Source organism: Ixodes scapularis, unplaced genomic scaffold, assembly GCF_016920785.2.
Source record: "Ixodes scapularis isolate PalLabHiFi unplaced genomic scaffold, ASM1692078v2 PGA_scaffold0__279_contigs__length_252992795, whole genome shotgun sequence".
In the NCBI taxonomy this organism is placed as follows: domain Eukaryota; kingdom Metazoa; phylum Arthropoda; class Arachnida; order Ixodida; family Ixodidae; genus Ixodes; species Ixodes scapularis.
The window spans coordinates 153184266-153194597 of record NW_024609835.1 but is presented as its reverse complement, the minus strand read 5'-3'; the positions used below and the strand labels follow the sequence as shown (position 1 = coordinate 153194597).

General features: G+C 45.5%; 1 pseudogene; it reads left to right on the top strand.

The window, feature by feature from the left end:
• The first annotated feature begins 7077 nt into the window (after positions 1 to 7077).
• Positions 7078 to 9579, top strand: LOC115331445 (annotated as a pseudogene).
• The last annotated feature ends 753 nt before the right edge of the window (positions 9580 to 10332 follow it).

The following is a 10332-nucleotide window of genomic DNA, read 5'->3' as shown; positions in this document are numbered from 1 at the left end:
TTGGGGTCGAGGAAATGTTTAGTCTCGCAGTCTTTGTCACTCACCGGTGATACTTGTCCCCTTTTGATAAAGGATGTTCCCTATCGTTCCTTGTTGAAGGTCGCGGAAGCCCGAGTTGACATCATTCGTAGCCGCCCCCCGTGGCTCTTAGAAGTTTCTTGGTTTTGTTTGCGGCTCATAGACCGGGTCAACCTGGCCACCCCTCTCATAGACTAACAGAAGCCTCTGAGCATCCACTTTGTTTGGACATATTGTTAGCCTGCTGGTGGCCAACAACCTCTAGGCGGTTTTTTTTAGGGTGGGAAGGCGAGGGGGGAAATATCTGTTGCTTCGAACTAGTGATTTCAGGACCTTCGGCAGCTAGGATTCAAACTACATACTTGGAGAATTTCACTTTTTAAGATCTCAAGTTTTGGTGGACAATATGTGACCCACTAAAATTTTGCATTATTGTCTTATTACACAGGTTGAAGAATTGATGTTTATCGTAATATATGTTCAGGTTGGTATTTGAGATTCCACAACCAATAACCATTTAAATATCTTCTTAGACATAGCTCACCGATAGGGCTGTTTGCACACAGTTCTCCGGTAAGGGTGCATATTTACTTCACACTGGGTTTGCTTCTATGTAACACATATCATAAATTATGATTATTGTGTTTTCATATCACGGAAACAGACATTTCTGTTTGCTGTTACAGTATTTTTTCTCAAAGCTGCACCGGGAGGGTTGCGCTCCGTTGATCGAGGACGTCCGGTGCGCACCGGTGCACTTGATCGAAGACTCTGGGGCGAACCTCGCTGCACCGGTGCGCACTGATCGAGGCTGCTATATCTCTTCGGTGCGGTGTGCGTGGATTTGTGACGTAACCTGGACAGAGGGTCCTTCTGAGAAGGCGTACGTGACGAAAATGAGCGAACTACCGCTATTAAGCAGCTCACCTAGCTCACCTAGATCAATACTTATAGCTGCTGCTAGCTGCTGTATAGTCAGAACTCATGGCTCTCCCTGGCATGTTGGCATGTGAATAAAGGAGACTTGTAATTGGCCTTTTCCGGAGTTTCCGATGCGCCTGCGCAGCAGCAGCAGACCGGAGTCCGCCATTTTTGGTGGCGTGGTACGTCCGGCTCGGGGCTGCGGGAGTCAGCGCGGTGGTCACGCGTTTTGAATTTCTCGGACATGCCCAAACGCTGTTCCGTTGTCGGCTGCAGCAACGAGAGCGGTAGTTATAGCTATTTATGTTTCTTTAGGCTTCCTTTTACTAGCTTGCACCCGACGAAGCGGCAGCATTCTGGCGATCCGGGGAAACAATGCAGACGGCTTCCCGTGTTTGCAGTTGCCACCTCAAGGAAGGCTCTTGTCTGTGCTCCTTTATTTGTTATTGGCGTGGAAATACAAGTCAGCGGATTGATTACTAGGTATGCTGTCGGTGTCGCTCATGTGCTGCAGAGCGAGCGCTTCGGAGTTCGCGTTTCTGGGTTGGTGCGTTTGACTGCCGCACGTTTTTCCTTGCTAAAGTGGCGGTCTCGCGTTGCTACGCTAACTGCATGTCTGCCTTTTGGATGCTGTAAACATTTGAATCGCCCACAGTCTCCAAATATTTATAAAGCATTGATGTAAAGTGGCTACGCTGCACAGTTTGTTGCTATGTGCACACCCGGAAAGAGACATGGAACCACGACCGCATCTGCTGGTCCTGGGGTGAAATAAGAAAGAGGAAACAATCGACTTGATGAGTTGTCTTCATTTATCTGTAGAGTAAAAACAACTAGTTTGCAACATTGTCTACAGATGTGAGACTCAAAACAGACAGGTGTGGCAGATTTCGTGTTTTGTCTTCAGGGCCTACAGTTACACACCGCTGTAGCCTGGCTCGCTCACAAATTGGCGGCTGTACGTATACAACTTGAATATTAATTAAAGATGTATTTTAGTGGTGAATTTCATATTCTGAAATTTCAAATTGTCACTTTCTTCCAGTAAAAAACGAGACCACCAAACTTGCAAGGCTCAGCCGCGCTCGCAAACGACTTAGTAGTCCCGAACGCGTCCGCCGTTGACCCGGACAAGTTTGTATGTCTCATTTTTCACAGGAATGAAGCTAGGCTTTGAAATTTCACAAGCTGAAATCCACCACTAAAATACACTTTTGATACAAATTTGACACTGGTACGTGCGGACACCCAGTTTTTCGGACGATTTTAGAGTCAGCCTTCACATTTATGAGAATACATCTTGTCAATCAAACTTTTCGAGCAGGTTAAAGGAATAGCTCGCAATTTATAAAACTATTGCCTTAACTGTAACTTGATCTCGAATATTTTCTGAATTTACTGCCGGTACCGTATATAACATGAATCCTGGATTAATATAACCGACTGTACTTTCTCAATGGTCGAAGAGAGCTTCAACTGTGCCGTCAGTCACTACGGACGCCACGGCGAAGTCCGTTGTCCATTCGGAAAAATGTACAAACGGACGAAGCAGTCCGTAGTCAACACATTCATTAAAAACAAATGTACTACTCGATATTGTTGGATTGAGAAAAAACAAACGCTGAGAGCATTTACCGACCGCGTTCGGACAGCCAACGTAGCTTGCAGCGGGCAGAACGGGAAGCGGGACAGGCCATCAAAAACGTTTCTCCTGCTTACCGATATATGGCGCCCATAATTTGCGGAAAATAGAGAGCCTACATACGGGACTTCTGTCTTAGGGCGGTGTCAGCCTTTAAAGGGGCCCTGTAACAACTTTTTCACTGGTTTCTAATTTGCACCGAATCTGAGCGCGCTGAACGTAGTAACTTAAAGCAACTTTTCTTTCCTCAAATTTTGCTTTACTTTAAAAGTTATAGGCAAATTAGAATTACGAAAACAAGCAAAAACTAACTTCCTTCATGACGTCGTAGGTCCTGGCTTGGGCGGCCGTGAACTAGAAGAGGGGTAGCGAGCTCATCGAGCGCTCACGGCTGCCGCACTCCGTGTCGACGGCTCGAGAGGGCGTCACTAAAGCACTTGTTCGATAGGCTGTATGAAGCGGGCGGCCAGGGCGGCTCGCATTGCATTTGCTGCATGATTAAAGGCTAATTCGGCATAACACTTCATTGGCCACAAACGACAGCAAACACAGGGTAAAAATCAGTTCAGAACGGGAGCCACTTCGCGCTGCCATACCGCCAAATGGCCGAATCGCCAGCTAAGCCTTCGCCGAAAGCCTTCGGAACGCTCGCAACCGGTCGGATCGTCGACCCGGTATACGACCGTAGCGCCGCCGCGTACATCCGGGACCTTTCTACGCTCGCCGTTTGTCAGAGCCTCATCCCACTATCCCTTTCTAGTATGCACCGTTTTTTCCGCCGCTTGGTGGCGGGTTTGTCGACGGGTCTTTTCTTGTTTCCGTACTTTATGAATTGCATTTGTTTCCTTTCTGATCTAAAATACTGAACAACAACTACTTTCATACACAATTGAAACGGTTCGCGACACTTGGATTTTGTATCTCGACTAAAAAAAAAGCTTTTAGCGGCTCTGACCAGTAGTAAGCCCAGGACCAAAGACGTCACATACTGCGCGCTTTCGTCAACGCGGGTCGCCCTCGTAGGTGGAGGAGGTTTCCGCGTCGTCCGGTTAAAATATGACGCACTGATATTTAGTTACTCTCTCCGTGCCCTTCGGCTTGCCCGAACCCCAAGAGACTTGGAAACCACAAAAAAGGGTAGACGCTTAAATATGATTGCAGGGCCCCTCTAACCCAGTGCGGGTTGCCATGGTGACGCGGCGACGCTGCGCCATCTTGGGGCCCTGATAACAGCAACCGTAGTCTACGCCTCCGTGTCTATGTCGCGGTCCTGTCGTGTTTACCGCGGATCCTTTTCGACGATGACGTTCCCGATAGCGCTGGCGCACGCTACGTGCTTTTAAAAGACTTGAGGAGCAGAAATGCCCGGATGTTGCTTTCCGCAATGTACGAGTCACAACAGGCAAGGCGTACGAATGTTTCGCTTCCCGGCTAGCCTTAATCGGAAGTGACGCTGGCTTGCTCAAGTGAAAGGGGACCGCTGGGAGACCACTCCTGCTTCTCGTGTTTGCTCCGTGAGTATATTTTATGCTCTGTTGAGCCCCTTACTCCGTGTGTAATGACTCGTCCGTCATATGCTGTCTTCGTTATCGTGCGTCGTGGGTTCGAGTCATCGCGGCATCAAAATATCTTGAAAGGACACCGACTGTGACTATCTCATGCCTGCGTTCATCTGTTGTGATCTTACGACGCATGCGTTTGTTGTTTTGAGAGCCTACAAGGTACGTTCGACGTGACGCAAAATAAACACTAAAATTACGTTACAAGTTGAAGTGATGGGTGACGTAACCTCAGCCTGCTATTGTGCGTTACGTCCGACGTTACGTAACTACATCCTTCATTTAGAGCTGCGTCTGCTCGGTCAGACTCCTGCCCTCCATATTCGTATAGTCTCCTATATATTCTGTTTCGTTACGTGGCCGAGTGGGTTGGAACTTTGCCGCCGAGCGTGTGGTCACTTTAAGAGTTCGGTACCCGCGATAGTTTATGGGATTCTCCAATTTTCTTTTTTCAATGGTAGCACGTTGGGGGTCACGTCATTGCTGGATACGAGTACAGCTCCGATAATCATATGTGTCTAGGCGCGCTCGCGATGGCTCGCGTTTTTAGCATTGGCTGTCAAGCCAATGCTAAAAACTCGCACACCCACCCACATACCCAGTTTACCCACATAAACTGAAAGTTTATGTGGTTAAACGATTGATGAGAATCCATAGGAGCAGTGGACTATAACCATATACATGCACTCTCAAACCCGGAGCTTGCCACTGATTCCAACCGGATTGCACATTCTATGCCATAGATTATAATACTAAATATTGCATAAAACTCCTATTGGATGCAACCAAGAAGATTCGAAGCAACGCTAAGTTGCTAAGTTACGTATGACTCGGACAGCGCGCCAAACATTAGAGTTACAGAAGAACAACACGAGTTCAGGAATACCATTCACTATCATGATGACTGCAGACCACATGCTCTCTTGTCATGGGGTGTGTCCATGTATACTGTAAACTGTCTACATCCTATACATGTGCATGAACCATAACGATTGTATTTGTTCATCATTGTAAGACGTACTCGTTTTTTTTTATTTCAGATGCATTTTAAGGCCAGAAGCTTCGAGCAAAACAGACAGGATGGTTCGAAGAAATTGAGGCCTGATGCGGTTGCTAAACTTTTTCCGTATCGTAGTAAGTGTGGACATTTTATTTATTTTTCAATTCAATGTTTATTTGGTGAAATGAAGACTGGCCGTTTATATTAGGTCGGCTACTTGAATGCTAGTAGAAAATTTGATGTATGTATGCGTTTTACAGATATATGCACATGATGAACATTGCGCAATACAAATTATTTCTTTTTCAAATGAGAAGGAAGTAGAGGACTTTTATGGAATGCTTAGAAAATATTTTGTTGTGTGCAAAATCTGCCGTGTGTTGTAGCCCGTGTCTGAAGTAAACAACCATGGATATAATCTCTATAGTTTTAGCAGACCCACCAGAAAGCTTGCTTTGGATATAATTTATGCGATAATGCCTCTCATACCCAAATTTGAAATGTCTACTTGTTTCTGCGATACAAAAAGTAGATGAATAAAGCGAGCTCTGACATTACAGTAGTTATTGGTGTATGCTGGAAAGTCTTATCTTGCCTAATAATTTATTTGTTGATCCTTTCTGTACAAAACGCTAAATGTTTTTTTTAACTTGTAGCTTCACAACAGTTTTATGCTGTGCATGCCACATGTAATGTATGTACACACTTTTACTCACAACTTTGTTAGACTGCCCAGCTCAATATGTTGGCTTAGCTCAATATGTTGAAATTATGTATGAGATTTTGGACAACAGATGACGAACAAGAGGACGATAGGAGGTCTCGTGACCTCTTGTTAATCGTCAATTGTCCTAAGTCGTAGGACCATTTCAACATGTTTAACTTTGACCAGCTCGTTTGCGTCCTAACTTTCTCTTTATAGCATAGCAAGGTTTTTACGACATCCAAAGTGTTAAACAAATAGGCCTAATGTACTAGTAACCGAAGATTTAAAAAAAAAAAACTTCCTTAGTTTTTCAATAATTAGTCTTATTTTCTTGTTTTTCCTCTTGGGCGGAAGAGTAAAGGTGGTGGAAAGGGTGATGTGTAGTTATCGAAAAAAGTAGGAGCATATTCAAATACATTTTTGTACTGTATCTAAGTAATACAAACTGAAACAAGGAATTTGTGAATTTCAAGTTGTTGAATATATATGTAAATAAATAGTTACAAGTACCTGTGTTTATTTGTGTTTTGAACTGATCTTTCCAGCCATCCCAAAACACCGAAAGCCGCCAAAAAAGCGTGCTTGTGCATTGACAGCCACACCACTGTCATGCCCAGTGCTCGACGTTGTTGCAAGTGACCCAGACAACACTGCGCCGTCTATGCGTTCCCATGCATCGGTGGCCACTCCAGTGCCTGATGTGGCTCTCGTCAATGTTGCAAGTGAGCCAGGCAGTGCTGCTTCAATCATCTGAGCTCGTGAATCGGCAGCTGCTCTAGTGCCAGAAGTTGCTCTCTCCATACGTGCCCATGCGTCAGCAGCTGCTCCAGTGCCATGTGTTGTTTTGAACAACACTGCAAATGGCCCGGACAACGCTGCTTCGTCCGTGTGTGCCCATGCATCGGTAGTCACTCCAGTGCCTGACGTGGCTTTCGACAACGTTGCAAGTGAGCCAGACAGTGCTCCTTTATCCATCTGTGCCCGCAAATCGACAGCTGCTCCGGTGCCAGATGCCGCTCTGTCCATGCGTGCCCATGCATCAGGATCCGCTCCAGTGCCACATGTTCTGAGCATCATTGCAAATGACGCAGACAACGCTGCTCCGTCTGTGTGTGCTTCAGTGTCAGCAACTGCTCCAATGCGAAAAATTGCTTTTGACATTTCCAATGAACCGGTCAACCGGGCTCTGTACATGCATACCTGTGCACCAGCAGCCACTTTAGTGCAAGATATGGCTCTCGACAATGTTGCAAGTGGGCCAGCCAGGCAGCATATAATCGAAGCACAGGGTAGCCTTCCCATTGGGCAAATGCTCTCATCAACTTCTTTTGCCTTTGGAGGGAGCACAACCTCAACCTTGACATTAATGCGCCGAGAGAACGCCGAGCTACGGAAAAAAATACAGTGATTTGAACCGAAAATAGAAAAACCTGCAAAACCTTCACGAACAAGCAAAGTCAAAACTCCACAGTATTCCGAAGAAGATGGCGTCCGCCCTGCAAGAGACAAGTGCATTGACAACATAATTTTTTCTTAACAACGACCAAAAAAGAAAGCTCTCCCCAGAAAGACCACGAAAGGCAAGAGGTGGTCTGAAAAGACTACTCGGGAGGCTCTGCAGAACAAGCATGCTTGTGGTGCGACTAGATACGAACTGCTGAGGTGTTTGTCGTATTCACTACCTTCCAACAAGACGTAGATTCGTGGACTCCGGAATATTCGTTTCCTGCCTAGTGTCCTTGAAGAGGTACTAGAAGTACTAAAGCGCAAGGTAGAGACAATGGAAGATGTAGAAAAATATTGTGTGCTCTTCATGGACGAAATGGAGATCAGTCAGGGCTTCGACCATGACCGCTCACTTGACTGCCTTTTTGGGGATACAACACTTTCAGAATCTAGCGTTGATGTTGCCAACCATGCACTCGTCTTTATTGTTGGTGGGCTAAACACGAGGTGGAAACAAGTCATTGCCTACCACTTTACTGGGCGGTCAATCAGTGGTAGCATTTTTAAGGATCTTCTCTTCCATTTGATTGAGCTCTGTTCCAGTATTTCCCTGCGAGTGCTCGTTGTCACAAGTGACGTGGGGGCCACCAATCGTGCAGTGTGGCGTCTGCATGGATTATCGAGCCACAGGGACTCCGAAACTGTCTGCTCTGTTGCACACTCGCAGCATGATGGCAGGAAGCTGTTTTTCATGGCTGATCCAGCCCACGTCTTGAAAAATATTCGTGCTCAGCTTCTTTGTGTAGACACCTTTACTCTAGAAGAAGAGACGGTCAGGGAGTACAATCTTCCAGGAAGAACTGTAGACATAGATCACGTTGAAGCTGTGCTGTCTTATGACAGGAGTAATGACCTCAAGATTGCAAACAGGCTTTCTGACGTTCATGTTAGCGGCGGACATTTCACAAAGATGAGGGTAAATATTGCTGTGCAGATGTTTCGTGAAGCTCCTCCTACAATTCGATATTTAATCCAGCAAGGAGTCTTGCCCCCTGAAGCAGAGGTGACAGCATGGTTTTTCGACCTTGTGAGCAGCTGGTATACCCTGATGTCCTCACGACACCCTGTGGATGCTTTGAGCCATTTCGACCCTACAAAGCACAAAGAAGCAGTTGGAACCCTGGAACTTGCATGTACCACCTTCTGTCAAATGAGCATGGGAGCAACTGCACACTGGAAACCATCACAGGCAGGTCTTTTGGTGTCAACCACTGTTGTTCTGAACCTCTCAAATGAACTCTTGAACGAGCACAAATACAAGTACCTCCCAACTGGTAGGTTGAGTCAAGATTGTCTTGAAAACATCTTCTCCGTCCTAAGGCTCAAGAAACCTGTCCCAAGTGCATACGATATGAAGTGTGCTTTAAAGTTGATTTGTGTTGCCCAGTTCTTGCATACGCCCACATCTTCTAGCTACAGCGTCGATGACAGCACGCACCTGGCTTACCTCCTCGACCCTAGTCTCAAGAAACGAGAAGAAGAGGTCGACCAGGATTCTGAAGAATTGGAAACCTTGTTTGTGTGTAGTCTGACTGGAGTCGAATGCGACATTCTTGCCTACGTGGGAGGTTTTCTTCTCAAGTCTCTCATCAAGTCCATTGGCAACTGCAACGACTGCAAGGGAGCCCTAGTTGGAGATAGTACAGACCAATACAGCAGCCTAATCCACCTGAAGGAGTATGTCAAGAATGCTGGTAACCTCATTCAGCCCAGCCAAACCGTGATGAGTTTCTTGATAGAGTGCGAGGTAAACTTCAAGGCCTTTGCACAAATGAATAAAATTATGACGCTCAAAACTCAATTCACCAGCATTTTGAATTCACTGCGCAAGTCTGTGAGAGTACGGCTAGGCTGCTGTGACATGCACCATGCTCGAGCAGAAAAGATGCTGCTTGAGAAGTACGTGAGAATGAGGCTTATGATTTATCTTCGACAGCAACATGCACAGAGAGTAGATGGAGCATCGAGCAAGTCATGTGCTGCGGCAAACCTTGAATAACTTCCGGGTAGATCATTTTAGCTAGCGGCGGGCCGAGCTGCACTCCCGTGTCCCATTTACTGAACTGCCCAAGCCATATGTAAATATCTTTCACGCCATGTTTTTCCACATTATTGTTGGCATTGTTTTAAAATTGTGTTAGCAACAAAGGGTAATAGTGCTATCCAGAGTACACTTCTGCGATTTTTTTGTTTCTCAATTCCCAGCACTGTTCTTTGTTTAGTTTCGTACTTTAAGCCCCATTCAAGATTAAGTTCTCCTTGACAGATGCTTTAGTTTGTTGATTTTTGTACATGCTTGTATCGTCAAATGTGTTTATTGTGATGTCATTCACAGCATGTTTCTGTGAGGACAGCCATGCAGCTTAATAAATCGACTTGTTAAAAATGCACTTCGGCTGTTTTCATTTGTCAAATGCTTAATAAGTAAAAACTATAGTAGTAAGAGTGATTATGGGGTATTGAAAAACCTAAGGAAATCAGACTTCGCAACAACGTAACTGTGCACAACATGAAATGGCTCCCCCAGCCCTCCCATACACGGCTGCAGAACGATTAATGAATTAATCAAACTTTATTGAATAACAGGATAGACAGACCAAGAAATCGTCTACGCTTTACTTCGAGCAGCACAGCGGAATTACAGTGACGTGTTGTGCCAAGGTAAACAAAACGTAATAATCTGAATGGTCCCTGCAAAGTTATAATCATTTCAATTTCTCTAAAACACCCACTAGATCGACATGCCGGATAGTCCAATAAGTAATGCAATTATTTTTGGCACCATGAAGAAATTACCAAAAAAGTGCCTGGAACGATATCTTCAGTATTCAGATAATTGCCTCCGGATTCTACAACCTTCGTCCCCCTGTCAATCAAGTAGTTCATTTCTCGCTTGGAGAACGCTTGGGATTCAGACAAAAAATTGCCGACACTGTACACCGCACGTTCTCCTTGAGCAGCACCTTCTTGTCAATATACT